Genomic DNA, 13,801 nt, shown 5'->3' with positions numbered 1-13,801 from the left:
GTGCTGGTGTGTGTGACTTATACATATCACAGGTCAGTAGTCATTAGGGTACAGTCCGTGTATAATCTATACATTGTATGCGCTTGTCACATGATGAATCTACTGTGTGCGGTGCTGGTGTGTGTGACTTATACATATCACAGGTCAGTAGTTATTAGGGTATAGTCCGTGTATAATCCATACATTGTATGCACTTGTCACATGATGAATGTACTGTGTGCGGTGCTGGTGTGTGTGACTTATACATCTCACAGGTCAGTAGTCATTAGGGTACAGTCCGTGTATAATCCATACATTGTATGCGCTTGTCACATGATGAGTCTACTGTGTGCGGTGCTGGTGTGTGTGACTTTTACATATCACAGGTCAGTAGTCATTAGGGTACAGTCCGTGTATAATCCATACATTGTATGCGCTTGTCACATGATGAATCTACTGTGTGCGGTGCTGGTGTGTGTGACTTATACATATCACAGGTCAGTAGTCATTAGGGTATAGTCCGTGTATAATCCATACATTGTATGCACTTGTCACATGATGAATGTACTGTGTGCGGTGCTGGTGTGTGTGACTTATAGATATCACAGGTCAGTAGTCATTAGGGTACAGTCCGTGTATAATCCATACATTGTATGCGCTTGTCACATGATGAGTCTACTGTGTGCGGTGCTGGTGTTTGTGACTTTTACATATCACCGGTCAGTAGTCATTAGGGTACAGTCCGTGTATAATCCATACATTGTATGCGCTTGTCACATGATGAATGTACTGTGTGCGGTGCTGGTGTGTGTGACTTATACATCTCACAGGTCAGTAGTCATTAGGGTTCAGTCCGTGTATAATCTATACATTGTATGCACTTGTCACATGATGAATGTACTGTGTGCGGTGCTGGTGTGTGTGACTTATACATATCACAGGTCAGTAGTCATTAGGGTACAGTCCGTGTATAATCTATACATTGTATGCGCTTGTCACATGATGAATCTACTGTGTGCGGTGCTGGTGTGTGTGACTTATACATATCACAGGTCAGTAGTCATTAGGGTATAGTCCGTGTATAATCCATACATTGTATGCACTTGTCACATGATGAATGTACTGTGTGCGGTGCTGGTGTGTGTGACTTATACATCTCACAGGTCAGTAGTCATTAGGGTACAGTCCGTGTATAATCCATACATTGTATGCGCTTGTCACATGATGAGTCTACTGTGTGCGGTGCTGGTGTGTGTGACTTTTACATATCACAGGTCAGTAGTCATTAGGGTACAGTCCGTGTATAATCCATACATTGTATGCGCTTGTCACATGATGAATGTACTGTGTGCGGTGCTGGTGTGTGTGACTTATACATCTCACAGGTCAGTAGTCATTAGGGTACAGTCCGTGTATAGCCTATACATTGTATGCGCTTGTCACATGATGAGTCTTCTGTATGCGTTGCTGGTGTGTGTGACTTATACATCTCACAGGTCAGTAGTCATTAGGACACAGTCCGTGTATAATACATACATTGTATGCGCTTGTCACATGATGAGTCTACTGTGTGTGGTGCTGGTGTGTGTGACTTATACATCTCACAGGTCAGTAGTCATTAGGGTACAGTCCGTGTATAATCCATACATTGTATGCGCTTGTCACATGATGAGTCTTCTGTATGCGGTGCTGGTGTGTGTGACTTATACATATCACAGGTCAGTAGTCATTAGGGTACAGTCCGTGTATAATCCATACATTGTATGCACTTGTCACATAATGAATGTACTGTGTGCGGTGCTGGTGTGTGTGACTTATACATATCACAGGTCAGTAGTGTAACACTGTAGGGGTGCAAGGTGCCTTTTCCTGGGGAATATGGCAGCACGCAGCAGCTGAGGAACAACACAAGTCCAGTTTCTGGTACAACTGACCCCGGCCAGTTTTATTGAAACAGAAAATAAAACAAACCCCAAAATAAAAATACCTTGCCTGTCCGGCACTAACTAAACATAAGATATTCCTAACTGTCACTAAACAAAACACAGAGTTCTTCAGTACATACTGTATAGCTCACTTGCATCAGAAAGCGTGTCTCTCACACACAGATCCTGCAGCCTTCCCAGGCAGTCTGCCCCTACTAATCAGGTTAGAAGCACTATATCACTCTTACACAGCTGAAACCCTGATTAGCCCTCTGTGAGGCCAAAGACCCGAACTGGGCCCAATGTCTAGAACTCGCCTTATCTCTCTCTCAGAGCCTTTACCCAGCTTTTACAGCAAACTGAAAAGGTTCAGACAAAACAAAAAGCATTTTTCCTAGAAGTTAACATTTTCTAAAACATGTAAGACAAGAACCTGGGACAAATATACCTGCCCTCAAACACTATCCCAGTGTTCTTGTCACAGTAGTCATTAGGGTACAGTCCGTGTATAATCCATACATTGTATGCGCTTGTCACATGATGAGTCTACTGTGTGCGGTGCTGGTGTGTGTGACTTATACATATCACAGGTCAGTAGTCATTAGGGTACAGTCCGTGTATAATCCATACATTGTATGCGCTTGTCACATGATGAGTCTACTGTGTGCGGTGCTGGTGTGTGTGACTTATACATATCACAGGTCAGTAGTCATAAGGGTACAGTCCGTGTATAATCCATACATTGTATGCGCTTGTCACATGATGAATGTACTGTGTGCGGTGCTGGTGTGTGTGACTTATACATATCACAGGTCAGTAGTCATTAGGGTACAGTCCGTGTATAATCCATACATTGTATGCGCTTGTCACATGATGAGTCTACTGTGTGCGGTGCTGGTGTGTGTGACTTATACATATCACAGGTCAGTAGTCATTAGGGTACAGTCCGTGTATAATCCATACATTGTATGCGCTTGTCACATGATGAGTCTACTGTGTGCGGTGCTGGTGTGTGTGACTTATACATATCACAGGTCAGTAGTCATAAGGGTACAGTCCGTGTATAATCCATACATTGTATGCGCTTGTCACATGATGAATGTACTGTGTGCGGTGCTGGTGTGTGTGACTTATACATATCACAGGTCAGTAGTCATTAGTGTACAGTCCGTGTATAATCCATACATTGTATGCGCTTGTCACATGATGAGTCTACTGTGTGCGGTGCTGGTGTGTGTGACTTATACATCTCACAGGTCAGTAGTCATTAGGGCACAGTCCGTGTATAATCCATACATTGTATGCGCTTGTCACATGATGAATGTACTGTGTGCGGTGCTGGTGTGTGTGACTTATACATATCACAGGTCAGTAGTCATTAGGGTACAGTCCGTGTATAATCCATACATTGTATGCGCTTGTCACATGATGAGTCTACTGTGTGCGGTGCTGGTGTGTGTGACTTATACATCTCACAGGTCAGTAGTCATTAGGGTACAGTCCGTGTATAGTCTATACATTGTATGCACTTGTCACATGATGAATGTACTGTGTGCGGTGCTGGTGTGTGTGACTTATACATATCACAGGTCAGTAGTCATTAGGGTACAGTCCGTGTATAATCTATACATTGTATGCGCTTGTCACATGATGAATCTACTGTGTGCGGTGCTGGTGTGTGTGACTTATACATATCACAGGTCAGTAGTCATTAGGGCACAGTCCGTGTATAATCCATACATTGTATGCGCTTGTCACATGATGAATGTACTGTGTGCGGTGCTGGTGTGTGTGACTTATACATCTCACAGGTCAGTAGTCATTAGGGTACAGTCCGTGTATAATCCATACATTGTATGCGCTTGTCACATGATGAATGTACTGTGTGCGGTGCTGGTGTGTGTGACTTATACATATCACAGGTCAGCAGTCATTAGGGTACAGTCCGTGTATAATCCATACATTGTATGCGCTTGTCTCATGATAAATGTACTGTGTGCGGTGCTGGTGTGTGTGACTTATACATCTCACAGGTCAGTAGTCATTAGGGCACAGTCCGTGTATAATCCATACATTGTATGCGCTTGTCACATGATGAATGTACTGTGTGCGGTGCTGGTGTGTGTGACTTATACATATCACAGGTCAGTAGTCATTAGGGTACAGTCCGTGTATAATCCATACATTGTATGCGCTTGTCACATGATGAGTCTACTGTGTGCGGTGCTGGTGTGTGTGACTTATACATCTCACAGGTCAGTAGTCATTAGGGTACAGTCCGTGTATAGTCTATACATTGTATGCACTTGTCACATGATGAATGTACTGTGTGCGGTGCTGGTGTGTGTGACTTATACATATCACAGGTCAGTAGTCATTAGGGTACAGTCCGTGTATAATCTATACATTGTATGCGCTTGTCACATGATGAATCTACTGTGTGCGGTGCTGGTGTGTGTGACTTATACATATCACAGGTCAGTAGTCATTAGGGCACAGTCCGTGTATAATCCATACATTGTATGCGCTTGTCACATGATGAATGTACTGTGTGCGGTGCTGGTGTGTGTGACTTATACATCTCACAGGTCAGTAGTCATTAGGGTACAGTCCGTGTATAATCCATACATTGTATGCGCTTGTCACATGATGAATGTACTGTGTGCGGTGCTGGTGTGTGTGACTTATACATATCACAGGTCAGCAGTCATTAGGGTACAGTCCGTGTATAATCCATACATTGTATGCGCTTGTCTCATGATAAATGTACTGTGTGCGGTGCTGGTGTGTGTGACTTATACATATCACAGGTCAGTAGTCATTAGGGTACAGTCCGTGTATAATCCATACATTGTATGCGCTTGTCACATGAAGAATGTACTGTGTGCGGTGCTGGTGTGTGTGATTTATAGATCTCACAGGTCAGTAGTCATTAGGGTACAGTCCGTGTATAATCCATACATTGTATGCGCTTGTCACATGATGAATGTACTGTGTGCGGTGCTGGTGTGTGTGACTTATACATCTCACAGGTCAGTAGTCATTAGGGTACAGTCCGTGTATAATCCATACATTGTATGCGCTTGTCACATGATGAATGTACTGTGTGCGGTGCTGGTGTGTGTGACTTATACATATCACAGGTCAATAGTCATTAGGGTACAGTCCGTGTATAATCCATACATTGTATGCGCTTGTCACATGATGAATGTACTGTGTGCGGTGCTGGTGTGTGTGACTTATACATATCACAGGTCAGTAGTCATTAGGGTACAGTCCGTGTAAAATCCATACATTGTATGCGCTTGTCACATGATGAATGTACTGTGTGCGGTGCTGGTGTGTGTGACTTATACATCTCACAGGTCAGTAGTCATTAGGGTACTGTCCGTGTATAATCCATACATTGTATGCGCTTGTCACATGATGAGTCTACTGTGTGCGGTGCTGGTGTGTGTGACTTATACATATCACAGGTCAGTAGTCATTAGGGTACAGTCCGTGTATAATCCATACATTGTATGCGCTTGTCACATGATGAATGTACTGTGTGCGGTGCTGGTGTGTGTGACTTATACATCTCACAGGTCAGTAGTCACTAGGGTACAGTCCGTGTATAATCCATACATTGTATGCGCTTGTCACATGATGAGTCTACTGTGTGCGGTGCTGGTGTGTGTGACTTATACATATCACAGGTCAGTATTCATTAGGGTACAGTCCGTGTATAATCCATACATTGTATGCGCTTGTCACATGATGAGTCTACTGTGTGCGGTGCTGGTGTGTGTGACTTATACATATCACAGGTCAGTAGTCATTAGGGTACAGTCCGTGTATAATCCATACATTGTATGCGCTTGTCACATGATGAGTCTACTGTGTGCGGTGCTGGTGTGTGTGACTTATACATATCACAGGTCAGTAGTCATAAGGGTACAGTCCGTGTATAATCCATACATTGTATGCGCTTGTCACATGATGAATGTACTGTGTGCGGTGCTGGTGTGTGTGACTTACACATATCACAGGTCAGTAGTCATTAGGGTACAGTCCGTGTATAATCCATACATTGTATGCGCTTGTCACATGATGAATGCACTGTGTGCGGTGCTGGTGTGTGTGACTTATACATATCACAGGTCAGTAGTCATTAGGGCACAGTCCATGTATAATCCATACATTGTATGCGCTTGTCACATGATGAATGTACTGTGTGCGGTGCTGGTGTGTGTGACTTATACATATCACAGGTCAGTAGTCATTAGGGTACAGTCCGTGTATAATCCATACATTGTATGCGCTTGTCACATGATGAATGTACTGTGTGCGGTGCTGGTGTGTGTGACTTATACATATCACAGGTCAGTAGTCATTAGGGCACAGTCCGTGTATAATCCATACATTGTATGCGCTTGTCACATGATGAATGTACTGTGTACCGACTGGTGTGTGTGACTTATACATCTCACAGGTCAGTAGTCATTAGGGTACAGTCCGTGTATAATCCATACATTGTATGCGCTTGTCACATGATGAATGTACTGTGTGCGGTGCCGGTGTGTGTGACTTATACATATCACAGGTCAGCAGTCATTAGGGTACAGTCCGTGTATAATCCATACATTGTATGCGCTTGTCACATGATGAATGTACTGTGGCCCTCATTCCGAGTTGATCGGTCGCAATGCGAATGTAGCAGAGTTACACACGCTAAGCCGCCGCCTACTGGTAGTGTATCTTAGCTTCTTAAAAGTGCGACCGAAGTAATCGCAATATTGCGATCACAAACCTCGTAGCAGTTTTGGAGTAGCTTCAGACTTACTCTGCCTGTGCGATCAGTTCAGTGCTTGTCGTTCCTGGTTGACGTCACAAACACACCCAGCGTTCGCCCAGGCACTCCCACCGTTTCTCCGGCCACTCCTGCGTTTTTTCCGGAAACGGTAGCGTTTTCAGCCACACGCCCCTAAAACGCCGTGCTTCCGCCCAGTAACACCCATTTCCTGTCAATCACATTACGATCGCCGGAGCGATGAAAAAGCCGTGAGTAAAATTACTTTCTTCATAGCAAAGTTACTTGGCGCAGTCGCAGTGCGAACATTGCGCATGCGTACTAAGCGGATTTTCATTGCGATGCGATGAAAAATACCGAGCGAACAACTCGGAATGAGGGCCTGTGTGCGGTGCTGGTGTGTGTGACTTATACATATCACAGGTCAGTAGTCATTAGGGTACAGTCCGTGTATAATCCATACATTGTATGCGCTTGTCACATAATGAATGTACTGTGTGCGGTGCTGGTGTGTGTGACTTATAGATCTCACAGGTCAGTAGTCATTAGGGTACAGTCCGTGTATAATCCATACATTGTATGCGCTTGTCACATGATGAATGTACTGTGTGCGGTGCTGGTGTGTGTGACTTATACATCTCACAGGTCAGTAGTCATTAGGGTACAGTCCGTGTATAATCCATACATTGTATGCGCTTGTCACATGATGAATGTACTGTGTGCGGTGCTGGTGTGTGTGACTTATACATATCACAGGTCAGTAGTCATTAGGGCACAGTCCGTGTATAATCCATACATTGTATGCGCTTGTCACATGATCAATGTACTGTGTGCGGTGCTGGTGTGTGTGACTTATACATCTCACAGGTCAGTAGTCATTAGGGTACAGTCCGTGCATAATCCATAAATTGTATGCGCTTGTCACATGATGAATGTACTGTGTGCGGTGCTGGTGTGTGTGACTTATACATCTCACAGGTCAGTAGTCATTAGGGTACAGTCCGTGTATAATCCATACATTGTATGCGCTTGTCACATGATGAATGTACTGTGTGCGGTGCTGGTGTGTGTGATTTATACATATCACAGGTCAGCAGTCATTCGGGTACAGTCCGTGTATAATCCATACATTGTATGCGCTTGTCTCATGATAAATGTACTGTGTGCGGTGCTGGTGTGTGTGACTTATACATATCACAGGTCAGTAGTCATTAGGGTACAGTCCGTGTATAATCCATACATTGTATGCGCTTGTCACATGAAGAATGTACTGTGTGCGGTGCTGGTGTGTGTGACTTATAGATCTCACAGGTCAGTAGTCATTAGGGTACAGTCCGTGTATAATCCATACATTGTATGCGCTTGTCACATGATGAATGTACTGTGTGCAGTGCTGGTGTGTGTGACTTATACATCTCACAGGTCAGTAGTCATTAGGGTACAGTCCGTGTATAATCCATACATTGTATGCGCTTGTCACATGATGAATGTACTGTGTGCGGTGCTGGTGTGTGTGACTTATACATATCACAGGTCAATAGTCATTAGGGTACAGTCCGTGTATAATCCATACATTGTATGCGCTTGTCACATGATGAATGTACTGTGTGCGGTGCTGGTGTGTGTGACTTATACATATCACAGGTCAGTAGTCATTAGGGTACAGTCCGTGTAAAATCCATACATTGTATGCGCTTGTCACATGATGAATGTACTGTGTGCGGTGCTGGTGTGTGTGACGTATACATCTCACAGGTCAGTAGTCATTAGGGTACAGTCCGTGTATAATCCATACATTGTATGCGCTTGTCACATGATGAGTCTACTGTGTGCGGTGCTGGTGTGTGTGACTTATACATATCACAGGTCAGTATTCATTAGGGTACAGTCCGTGTATAATCCATACATTGTATGCGCTTGTCACATGATGAGTCTACTGTGTGCGGTGCTGGTGTGTGTGACTTATACATATCACAGGTCAGTAGTCATTAGGGTACAGTCCGTCTATAATCCATACATTGTATGCGCTTGTCACATGATGAGTCTACTGTGTGCGTTGCTGGTGTGTGTGACTTATACATATCACAGGTCAGTAGTCATAAGGGTACAGTCCGTGTATAATCCATACATTGTATGCGCTTGTCACATGATGAATGTACTGTGTGCGGTGCTGGTGTGTGTGACTTATACATATCACAGGTCAGTAGTCATTAGGGTACAGTCCGTGTATAATCCATACATTGTATGCGCTTGTCACATGATGAATGCACTGTGTGCGGTGCTGGTGTGTGTGACTTATACATATCACAGGTCAGTAGTCATTAGGGCACAGTCCGTGTATAATCCATACATTGTATGCGCTTGTCACATGATGAATGTACTGTGTGCGGTGCTGGTGTGTGTGACTTATACATATCACAGGTCAGTAGTCATTAGGGTACAGTCCGTGTATAATCCATACATTGTATGCGCTTGTCACATGATGAATGTACTGTGTGCGGTGCTGGTGTGTGTGACTTATACATATCACAGGTCAGTAGTCATTAGGGCACAGTCCGTGTATAATCCATACATTGTATGCGCTTGTCACATGATGAATGTACTGTGTGCGGTGCTGGTGTGTGTGACTTATACATCTCACAGGTCAGTAGTCATTAGGGTACAGTCCGTTTATAATCCATACATTGTATGCGCTTGTCACATGATGAATGTACTGTGTGCGGTGCTGGTGTGTGTGACTTATACATATCACAGGTCAGCAGTCATTAGGGTACAGTCCGTGTATAATCCATACATTGTATGCGCTTGTCACATGATGAATGTACTGTGTGCGGTGCTGGTGTGTGTGACTTATACATATCACAGGTCAGTAGTCATTAGGGTACAGTCCGTGTATAATCCATACATTGTATGCGCTTGTCACATAATGAATGTACTGTGTGCGGTGCTGGTGTGTGTGACTTATAGATCTCACAGGTCAGTAGTCATTAGGGTACAGTCCGTGTATAATCCATACATTGTATGCGCTTGTCACATGATGAATGTACTGTGTGCGGTGCTGGTGTGTGTGACTTATACATCTCACAGGTCAGTAGTCATTAGGGTACAGTCCGTGTATAATCCATACATTGTATGCGCTTGTCACATGATGAATGTACTGTGTGCGGTGCTGGTGTGTGTGACTTATACATATCACAGGTCAGTAGTCATTAGGGCACAGTCCGTGTATAATCCATACATTGTATGCGCTTGTCACATGATCAATGTACTGTGTGCAGTGCTGGTGTGTGTGACTTATACATCTCACAGGTCAGTAGTCATTAGGGTACAGTCCGTGCATAATCCATACATTGTATGCGCTTGTCACATGATGAATGTACTGTGTGCGGTGCTGGTGTGTGTGACTTATACATCTCACAGGTCAGTAGTCATTAGGGTACAGTCCGTGTATAATCCATACATTGTATGCGCTTGTCACATGATCAATGTACTGTGTGCGGTGCTGGTGTGTATGACTTATACATCTCACAGGTCAGTAGTCATTAGGGTACAGTCCGTGTATAATCCATACATTGTATGCGCTTGTCACATGATCAATGTACTGTGTGCGGTGCTGGTGTGTGTGACTTATACATCTCACAGGTCAGCAGTCATTAGGGCACAGTCCGTGTATAATCCATACATTGTATGCGCTTGTCACATGATCAATGTACTGTGTGCGGTGCTGGTGTGTGTGACTTATACATCTCACAGGTCAGTAGTCATTAGGGTACAGTCCGTGTATAATCCATACATTGTATGCGCTTGTCACATGATCAATGTACTGTGTGTGGTGCTGGTGTGTGTGACTTATACATATCACAGGTCAGTAGTCATTAGGGTACAGTCCGTGTATAATCCATACATTGTATGCGCTTGTCACATGATGAATGTACTGTGTGCGGTGCTGGTGTGTGTGACTTATACATATCACAGGTCAGTAGTCATTAGGGTACAGTCCGTGTATAATCCATACATTGCATGCGCTTGTCACATGATGAATCCTCTGTGTGCGGTGCTGGTGTGTGTGACTTATTCATCTCACAGGTCAGTAGTCATTAGGGTACAGTCCGTGTATAATCCATACATTGTATGCGCTTGTCACATGATGAATGTACTGTGTGCGGTGCTGGTGTGTGTGATTTATACATATCACAGGTCAGTAGTCATTAGGGTACAGTCCGTGTATAATCCATACATTGTATGCGCTTGTCACATGATGAATGTACTGTGTGCGGTGCTGGTGTGTGTGACTTTAACATATCACAGGTCAGTAGTCATTAGGGTACAGTCCGTGTATAATCCATACATTGTATGCGCTTGTCACATGATGAGTGTACTGTGTGCGGTGCTGGTGTGTGTGACTTATACATATCACAGGTCAGTAGTCATTAGGGTACAGTCCGTGTATAATCCATACATTGTATGCGCTTGTCACATGATGAATGTACTGTGTGCGGTGCTGGTGTGTGTGACTTATACATATCACAGGTCAGTAGTCATTAGAGTACAGTATGTGTATAATCCATACATTGTATGCGCTTGTCACATGATGAATCCTCTGTGTGCGGTGCTGGTGTTTGTGACTTATTCATCTCACAGGTCAGTAGTCATTAGGGTACAGTCCGTGTATAATCCATACATTGTATGTGCTTGTTACATGATGAATGTACTGTGTGCGGTGCTGGTGTGTGTGACTTATACATATCACAGGTCAGTAGTCATTAGGGTACAGTCCGTGTATAATCCATACATTGTATGCGCTTGTCACATGATGAATGTACTGTGTGCGGTGCTGGTGTGTGTGATTTATACATATCACAGGTCAGTAGTCATTAGGGTACAGTCCGTGTATAATCCATACATTGTATGCGCTTGTCACATGATGAATGTACTGTGTGCGGTGCTGGTGTGTGTGATTTATACATCTCACAGGTCAGTAGTCATTAGGGCACAGTCCGTGTATAATCCATACATTGTATGCGCTTGTCACATGATGAATGTACTGTGTGCGGTGCTGGTGTGTGTGATTTATACATCTCACAGGTCAGTAGTCATTAGGGTACAGTCCGTGTATAATCCATACATTGTATGCGCTTGTCACATGATGAATGTACTGTGTGCGGTGCTGGTGTGTGTGACTTATACATATCACAGGTCAGTAGTCATTAGGGTACAGTCCGTGTATAATCCATACATTGTATGCGCTTGTCACATGATGAATGTACTGTGTGCGGTGCTGGTGTGTGTGACTTATACACATCACAGGTCAGTAGTCATTAGGGCACAGTCCGTGTATAATCCATACATTGTATGCACTTGTCACATGATGAATGTACTGTGTGCGGTGCTGGTGTGTGTGACTTATACATATCACAGGTCAGTAGTCATTAGGGTACAGTCCGTGTATAATCCATACATTGTATGCGCTTGTCACATGATGAGTGTACTGTGTGCGGTGCTGGTGTGTGTGACTTATACATATCACAGGTCAGTAGTCATTAGGGTACAGTTCGTGTATAATCCATACATTGTATGCGCTTGTCACATGATGAATGTACTGTGTGCGGTGCTGGTGTGTGTGACTTATACATATCACAGGTCAGTAGTCATTAGGACACAGTACGTGTATAATCCATACATTGTATGCGCTTGTCACATGATGAATCTACTGTGTGCGGTGCTGGTGTGTGTGACTTATACATATCACAGGTCAGTAGTCATTAGGGTACAGTCCGTGTATAATCCATACATTGTATGCGCTTGTCACATGATGAGTGTACTGTGTGCGGTGCTGGTGTGTGTGACTTATACATATCACAGGTCAGTAGTCATTAGGGTACAGTCCGTGTATAATCCATACATTGTATGCGCTTGTCACATGATGAATGTACTGTGTGCGGTGCTGGTGTGTGTGACTTATACATATCACAGGTCAGTAGTCATTAGGACACAGTCCGTGTATAATCCATACATTGTATGCGCTTGTCACATGATGAATCTACTGTGTGCGGTGCTGGTGTGTGTGACTTATACATATCACAGGTCAGTAGTCATTAGGGTACAGTCCGTGTATAATCCATACATTGTATGCGCTTGTCACATGATGAGTGTACTGTGTGCGGTGCTGGTGTGTGTGACTTATACATATCACAGGTCAGTAGTCATTAGGGTACAGTCCGTGTATAATCCATACATTGTATGCGCTTGTCACATGATGAATGTACTGTGTGCGGTGCTGGTGTGTGTGACTTATACATATCACAGGTCAGTAGTCATTAGGGTACAGTCCGTGTATAATCCATACATTGTATGCACTTGTCACATAATGAATGTACTGTGTGCGGTGCTGGTGTGTGTGACTTATACATATCACAGGTCAGTAGTCATTAGGACACAGTCCGTGTATAATCCATACATTGTATGCACTTGTCACATGATGAATGTACTGTGTGCGGTGCTGGTGTGTGTGACTTATACATATCACAGGTCAGTAGTCATTAGGGTACAGTCCGTGTATAATCCATACATTGTATGCGCTTGTCACATGATGAATGTACTGTGTGCGGTGCTGGTGTGTGTGACTTATACATATCACAGGTCAGTAGTCATTAGGGTACAGTCCGTGTATAATCCATACATTGTATGCGCTTGTCACATGATGAATGTACTGTGTGCGGTGCTGGTGTGTGTGATTTATACATATCACAGGTCAGTAGTCATTAGGGCACAGTCCGTGTATAATCCATACATTGTATGCGCTTGTCACATGATGAATGTACTGTGTGCGGTGCTGGTGTGTGTGACTTATACATATCACAGGTCAGTAGTCATTAGGGTACAGTCCGTGTATAATCCATACATTGTATGCGCTTGTCACATGATGAATGTACTGTGTGCGGTGCTGGTGTGTGTGACTTATACATATCACAGGTCAGTAGTCATTAGGGTACAGTCCGTGTATAATCCATACATTGTATGCGCTTGTCACATGATGAATGTACTGTGTGCGGTGCTGGTGTGTGTGATTTATACATATCACAGGTCAGTAGTCATTAGGGTACAG

The 13,801-nt window shown here is 43.8% G+C and overlaps 1 protein-coding gene across 1 annotated transcript in view; it reads right to left on the bottom strand.

Moving 5' to 3' along the window:
• Nucleotides 1–13,801, bottom strand: part of MASP2 (MBL associated serine protease 2) — a 900,889-nt gene that overhangs the window by 309,738 nt on the left and 577,350 nt on the right. The window lies entirely within an intron of this gene.

This window comes from Pseudophryne corroboree (genome assembly GCF_028390025.1).
Source record: "Pseudophryne corroboree isolate aPseCor3 chromosome 10 unlocalized genomic scaffold, aPseCor3.hap2 SUPER_10_unloc_1, whole genome shotgun sequence".
Lineage (NCBI taxonomy): Eukaryota > Metazoa > Chordata > Amphibia > Anura > Myobatrachidae > Pseudophryne > Pseudophryne corroboree.
The sequence above is the reverse complement of the archived record's forward strand: the minus strand, read 5'-3'. Positions and strand labels throughout refer to the sequence as shown.